The 6846-nt window shown below is 41.1% G+C and overlaps 2 long non-coding RNA genes across 2 annotated transcripts; both read right to left on the bottom strand.

The window, feature by feature from the left end:
- Positions 1 to 551: 551 nt before the first annotated feature.
- LOC309707687 lies at positions 552 to 2114 on the bottom strand. The gene is made up of 4 exons (XR_014277048.1): positions 1676 to 2114; positions 1219 to 1377; positions 1084 to 1140; positions 552 to 654 (listed from the first exon to the last, which is right to left on the bottom strand). It is a non-coding gene; the product is annotated as an uncharacterized lncRNA (long non-coding RNA).
- A 1423-nt stretch (positions 2115 to 3537) lies between these two features.
- Positions 3538 to 5732, bottom strand: LOC309707688. Its single transcript, XR_014277049.1, has 3 exons — positions 5502 to 5732; positions 3743 to 3813; positions 3538 to 3642 (listed from the first exon to the last, which is right to left on the bottom strand). It is a non-coding gene; the product is annotated as an uncharacterized lncRNA (long non-coding RNA).
- Between the last annotated feature and the right edge of the window lie 1114 nt (positions 5733 to 6846).

The raw sequence follows: 6846 nt of genomic DNA, 5'->3' as shown, positions 1-6846 counted from the left end.
GAATACACATCTGACAGGACACAGGATTACTGGAACATCATTTTATTAGTGTTCTTGGATCTGAACATTAATTTTAACCATAAATAAAAAAAGAAATCTATGGACAAAAATGCCCACGCTTCCCACAGAAATATAAAAATATAGAAAACAGAAAAATTAAAAACATTTAAAATGAATTTTAATAGTTTAAAGGTAAATATTAAGGGGAGAAAATATGCATTTATAATTTTTTATTTTAAATATAACCCGTCAAAAAAAACCCTAAATAAATTAAATGTAAAAATTATGAAATACAAACTACTTCTGTATTTAACAAGAACTTTTTTTTCTTTAAACAGAACATCAGTGTTAACAACAATTGGCAATCTGACCAAGATGTAAAACCACAGCTCTCTAAACAGTTATTTTAGTTCATTTTTTTCTGCCTTTTTGCAGTTAATCCTCTGTTTCTTACAAAATCTCTTATGTTTTGAACTGTTCTTCCTGCCAACACCAGATCTTCTACCAATTTGCAATGACTGCATTCATTTTTGGTGGCTAGTTTCCCTTCGTTTATGTGGTCTTTAAAATGCCTCATCACTGCAGCAACCTCAGCCTTGGACCACATGTTTTTGGGAGCTCTTCGGGAATTGTGGGATTGAGCAGCATTTTTCTCTGGAAGATATATAAAGTAGTAGTAGTTAAAACAAACAAAAAACCAAACAAAAAAAACAAAAAACATTTGGTGGTTAAAAGAATGGATGCTACCCTGTACTAACTTCTGAAATGTGTTGCTACCATCAATATCAAAACGAGCTAAAATTCTCTTTGAAAATTTATCAAATTTCTAAAATGAGACATTTAGTGTTCCGCTGTGAATAAAAGACTGAATAAAAAGTTGAATAAAAGTCTCTTGATGCATGCTCAATCATCCAGGTAAGTAAATCCCAAAACGTTGATTCTGTTAATCTGGACGTAGCGTTTTCAGTGGGAGAAACATTTTGTCACTCATCCAAGTGACTTTTTGCCACCACTCTGCAGTTTGCCATATGTTGCAAAGTGATGAAACAATAATAAGCTTAGAGAACCAACTGCACCCCTTACCTTCAGAGGGAGCAGCAGTCTCACTTGCTGCAGGCATTGTGAGTGGTCCTTCATCTGCTGATTACACAATTTGATTAAGTTTTAATATTTGTAACAAACATTTTATCCACAGAAACCAAGCTAGTGGTAACTTACCACAATCTACAGTGTCTTGGAGCTGCGCTGTGTTTGTGGAATCAGCTACTGCATGTACAGGCTCACTGGTGCCACACGCCAACATTGTGAGTGCTGTGTCATCATCATCTGATTCACTCTCACTGTCCTTTGTTTCAGCATCACTTAATGCAATTTCATCTGAGAAATTGTGGGAAAACCCCCCCAAAAAACCAAACACAAACCCCCCAAAAACCTCACATTAACAACGAGATATGACAAAATACAGAACAAATACTGGAAATTATAGTACATAGTTTTACTATTTAAGGCCACCACTCTGCAGTTTGCCAAATGTTGCAAAGTGATGAAACAATAGACTTCAAGAACCTTAAATCATGGACATTTAACAGAATGGTCTGTGCTTTTAGGTTTTAATTCGGTTGATAAAGCATAATATTCAACTACTGCCCTAATATTTGCTCCTTTCAATACAAACCTTCTATTTTGATCTCATCCAGTGATTTCCCCTGGATCTGGGAAAGTTGTCCTTTTTCCAGTGTTAAAAGCAGTTTGGAAATCTTGGCCAGCTGTGTTGTGGGAACTGGTAATCTGTAGAATTCGCGGTGAACGCGGATATCATGACCCAGGAAATCTGCAACCTGATCAAGTTCGTTGTTTTTCAAATTAAGGACTTGTGAGAGTGTGGCAACATGTTTTCTGAGCTGTGTCGATCTTAGATACTCAGGCTGCTTTGCTCCACACTGGTGTGCATGAACACGCAAGGAGTCCATTCCTCTGTAATGACTCATTGATCGGGGTCTTGCAAAGAGGTAGATATTAGTGGCACAAATACCACAGTCAGGCCTCCTACTAACCAGTAGTGACAGAGCATCCAGCATGCTTGGTGTTAGCAGAACTGGAACATTTCTGTCCCTTTTTCCCCATTATTTCTATTCTACAGAAATAGTTACAGAGTCTCTGTTCCATTTCTGAGAGCCCCATGGCAACATCTGTGTGGAGTGCTGTTTTGTCTCTTTCAAGAAAACTTTTGAGGCGCATCTTTGAAACCTCTCCAGAACGTCTTCGGTTGAACACAATGATTTGTGAGAGTGTAACTTGTGCAAGTTGGGCATAATTCTGAGCTGTGGCTTCGTTCTCCAAGCTGCAAAAGGCACTTTCTGCAGATTTTTGAAGGTAGTGATGGAGAATCCGAACATCTTCTGTAAAGGGCAATGTTGATGGCTTGTTAAACTTTGCCTCACTCAATGTGTTCAAGGCACGGTGAGACACCATCTCAGACCATTTGGAGACATACAACTTCTTGAACGCATCAGTGGACTTGATTAGGGCTTCATCCTCTGTCATGAGGGCACGACAATGGATAATGTCAGACATTTTATGCAGTGTATGTCCCAGTTTCAGCGCAAGGCTTGGAGTTTTGTATGACAGTGTCTCTTCATCAAAACCTGAAACTTTCTTTACTGCTTGCACAACTCTCTGGAAATTAGCAGGCTTAATAGCTTCTTCCATGTTATGCACTGAGAATTCTGTGCGCAGACACAACAACAAACGTCCCGCTTCACGAAGCTTCTGTCGTATATAATCATACTTTGTAGGGTCTTGTCCATGTTTATTGTAGAGGGACTGGGCAAACTGAATAACAGTAAAGTCATTTCGCACAGCTGAGGCAATCTCATCTTGTTTCATAACAGCAAGAACCTTCCAGACTCCACTTGACACCTGCGGATAACACTGAGACTCCAGAGTTAAAGCCAGGCCGAGTACTTTGGTTCTTCCAGGTTCTTTATCCGTGTCATCTTTTGGTTTGTTAGGACATCTGCGGACATGTCTCCAAAGATCCTTGCGAACATACATCCCTTGACAATAAAAGCAATGAGCAAACTTTCCCTCTACTGCTTTAATCTTGGGTCTTCTCTTCACTTTCAGTGGTCCCACTCCACCATGCAAAACTGCAGCATTATGCTTAAAATTTCCCTTATTTCTCAATTTCTCTAACAGACTTTTACGCTCGTTTGAGTCTCTAGGCAGGGAAAATGCATGCACAACATCAGGAGCCGTTTTGTGCGTTTTCAGGTGGCGGGAAATTTTAGCTTGTGGTTTGCCACAAAAATAGCAGTAATTTCTTTTACTTAAAGTCATTTTTTCTGATTCAGTTTCGCAAAGCTCACTTTTATCTTGTGGCTTGTCCTTTGTCAAGTTGTGGATTAAATTCGTTGAATCTGATTGTTCATGCGCTTTGGAGATGTCATCTTGGCATAGCAGACCTTTTGATGTGCTTGGCAATAATGAGATGTCTTCATCTGAATCTTCATCATATGACTCTGAATCTGGCACATATTCTTCTTCTGATATGCTGTGGTTGCCATCATCATCGCTTGATATTTGATCCAGAACTGAATGTGGCAATCCATCCTCCCCTGAATATTCAGAAATTTCTTCTTTCTGGAATGTAAGAACAAAAGTTTTTTTAATTGATCAATACTTTAGACAGGTAAAAAATAAACTGAAAAAAAGTCAAGCCAAATATGAATGGGATACACACCTGTGTTGACTGGTGGCAATTCTGATTTGCCAATTTTGCAAGGCAAGATTTGTGCCAGACCCCTAAACAAACTGAAACACATTTTGATAGACTTAATTTAGCTTTGCAGTTCTATTTAAGTGAAGTAGTTTTTTGTCAAAGCATTGCAGTAATGTCAAATGCTGAAAAAACAAAATAAAAAAAACTGTTCACATTAAGGATATTTTAATGACTACACATACACTGCTAATCCCCCTCCCCCCCCCAAAAAAGGACATCCCAGATGTGAATGAAGGAATTATTCTTATTAAATACTTTGTTCTTTAGGTAGTTGAGTGGCATGAAAGTGTGTAGTTGAATGTGTGTGGCCTCCAGATGCCTGTACGACTTCCCTACAATGCCTGGGCATGCTCGGGATGAGGTGGCGGATGGTCTCCTGAAGGATCTCCTCCAAGACCTGGACTAAAGCATCTGCCAACCCCTGGACAGTTTGTGGTGGATGGAGTGAGACATGATGTCCCAGATGTGCTCAATTGGATTCAGGTCTGGGGAACAGGCGGGCCAGTCCATAGCATCAATGCCTTTGTCATGGAGGAACTGCTGACATACTCCAGCCACATGAGGCCCAGTGTCGTCTCGCATTAGGTGGACCCCAGGGCCAAATGCACCAGCATGTGGTCTCACAAAGGGTCCGAGGACCTCATCTTGTTACCCAATGACAGTCAGGCTCTCTGGCAGGCACAGAAATGCCACCCCTCACCATTACTGACCCACTGCCAATATGATCATGCTGGAGGATGTTGCAGGCAGCAGAACATTCCCCACGGCATCTCCAGACTGTCACGTGCTCAGTTTGAACCTCCTTTCAGCTGTGAGGAGCATAGGGTGCCCGTGCTGAAGTTGCCAAACTTTGTGTTTTCTGGCAAATGCCAAACATCCTGCATGGTGTTGGACTGCAAGCTCAATCCCCACCTGTGGATGCTGGACCCTCAAGTCACCCTCATGAAGTCAGTTTCTGACCATTTGAGCAGACAGATGCACATTTGTGGCCTGTTTGAGGTCATTTTGCAGGGCTCCTCTTGTTCCTCCTTGCACAAAGGTGGAGGTAGCGGTCCTGCTGCTGGGTTGTTGCCCTCCTATGGCCTACTCCACATCCAGGTAGCACCTCCATGCTCTGGACACTACACTAACAGACACAGCAAACCTTCTTGCCACAGCTCACATTGATGTGCTACGCTAGATGAGCTGCACTACCTGAGCCCCTTGTGTGGGTTGTAGACTGTCTCATGCTACCACTAAAATGAAATCACCGCCAGCATTCAAAAGTGACCATAACATCAGCCAGAAAGCATAGGTGCTGAGAAGTGGTCTGTGGTCACCACCTGCAGAACCAGTCCTTTATTATGGTGAATTGACTATAATTTCCACTTGTTGTCTACTCTATTTGCAAAACAGCATGTGAAACTGGTTGTCAGTGTTACTTCCTAAGTGAACAGTTTGATTTCACAGAAGTGTGACTGACTTGGAGTAACATCGCATTGTTTAAGTGTTCCCTTTATTATTTTGAGCAGTTTATGTTATGGAATGGGGAATTGAGGACAATCCCAAGTATACCATTTTTACAAGGTCCTGCACCAATGAGGTAATACTGCATTTCTTTAATTAGACGTGACCACCCATTAATTAAAAAGGGAGCAGTGTTCATTTCAGCACGTCTTAACTTGTTGAACTCTATTAATGCTTTTTACTATACACTGTACCTATTCACTAAATGTCTCACCTTTGCACTTAAAGCCAAGCCACTTGAGGGAGGAAACCGGTCCCACACACTGAATGCACTTGTCCAAAGATGATATTGTTGTGCACACCAGACGATGATTGTGACACTGTTAGCAAAATATTGCAACATTTATTTGTTTTGGACAGTTGGAAAGGTGTGTTTTCAATTCAGTTGCAGATATCAACTAATAAACTTCGTCCATGTAAATCACATCACACCCAGGTGACTGCCAAACACACACACACACACAGCATCCATAAAGAATGATGATAGATTAAATTATTAGTTCATTAAGTGGTACACTGGATTATATTTACCCTTTCAGGCTCTGGATGTTTCAGGTCCAGATCATTGTTTGGAAAGCTGTTTGGTTGTGGCTTTAGGCAGCTCACAGTCTTCTGAATCTGGCTGGTCTCAGTCTTCGTGTGTAACAGATAGAGAATGAAGACAAAAGAACAGTAATCTGACAGTTACTAAAAATGCATCACTCAAGAGGATGAATAGACCATTTCACTATTGGCAAATAGCGTAAGGTACACATCGTGCATGAGAAACATTCATTAAAATCTGTCCTAGGTCAATGTTACCTCTTCAAAATCTTGCACTGAAGAAGAATGCATGGCTTCTGAGCCTTGCTGAGGCATTTCTTCATCAAGATCCTGCAACAAAGAAAAGATGGCACAAAGATTAGACCAAGTGCTCTTCTTGCAACTGTACTGGGCAGTCCTGTGCTTCTGTCTTTAATTTGCATGTGTGTGTGTGTGTGTGTGGGGGGGGGGGGGGGGCTTTCCACTCAAGAAATGTTTTCTTCTGAAAAAAATACTGGCTACAATAGTTAACAACTGATTCCTTTGCAATCATCCATCCTCTTCCACTTATCCTTATCAGGATTGTGGGGTAGCAGTTTTGGGGCCTATACCAGCTACCATAGGGCAGTACAACCTGGACAGATCACCAGTCTAACATGGAAGGACAAGCATTTGCATTCACACCAAAGGGCAGTTTTGAATCACCAGTTAACCTAACCCCATAAGCTACATCTTTGGACTGTGGGAAGAAGCCAGAGTACACAGCGAGAGAGCCCATGCACTACCAGCAGTAAAAAGTGCCTAAAACAAGTTAAGTTGTATAGTACTATCTATCTTAATGTTCAAGCCTGAGTTTCAAACCACATAGAAACAAAGCACATGTAGTCAGTTCTGCATGCTGTAGGTCAAACTGTCAAGAAATACGAGAAGACCCCTCCTAAAACCAGAGTGATGTCACCATGAAGCAAACTTTGACAGAGTCTCCCAATAACAGTGTGGTCCTCCTAAGTCACATTTGGGTGGTTAACACACACACA

Source organism: Aulonocara stuartgranti (genome assembly GCF_965226115.1).
Source record: "Aulonocara stuartgranti genome assembly, chromosome: 6".
Taxonomy (NCBI): Eukaryota; Metazoa; Chordata; class Actinopteri; order Cichliformes; family Cichlidae; genus Aulonocara; species Aulonocara stuartgranti.
The sequence above is the reverse complement of the archived record's forward strand: the minus strand, read 5'-3'. Positions and strand labels throughout refer to the sequence as shown.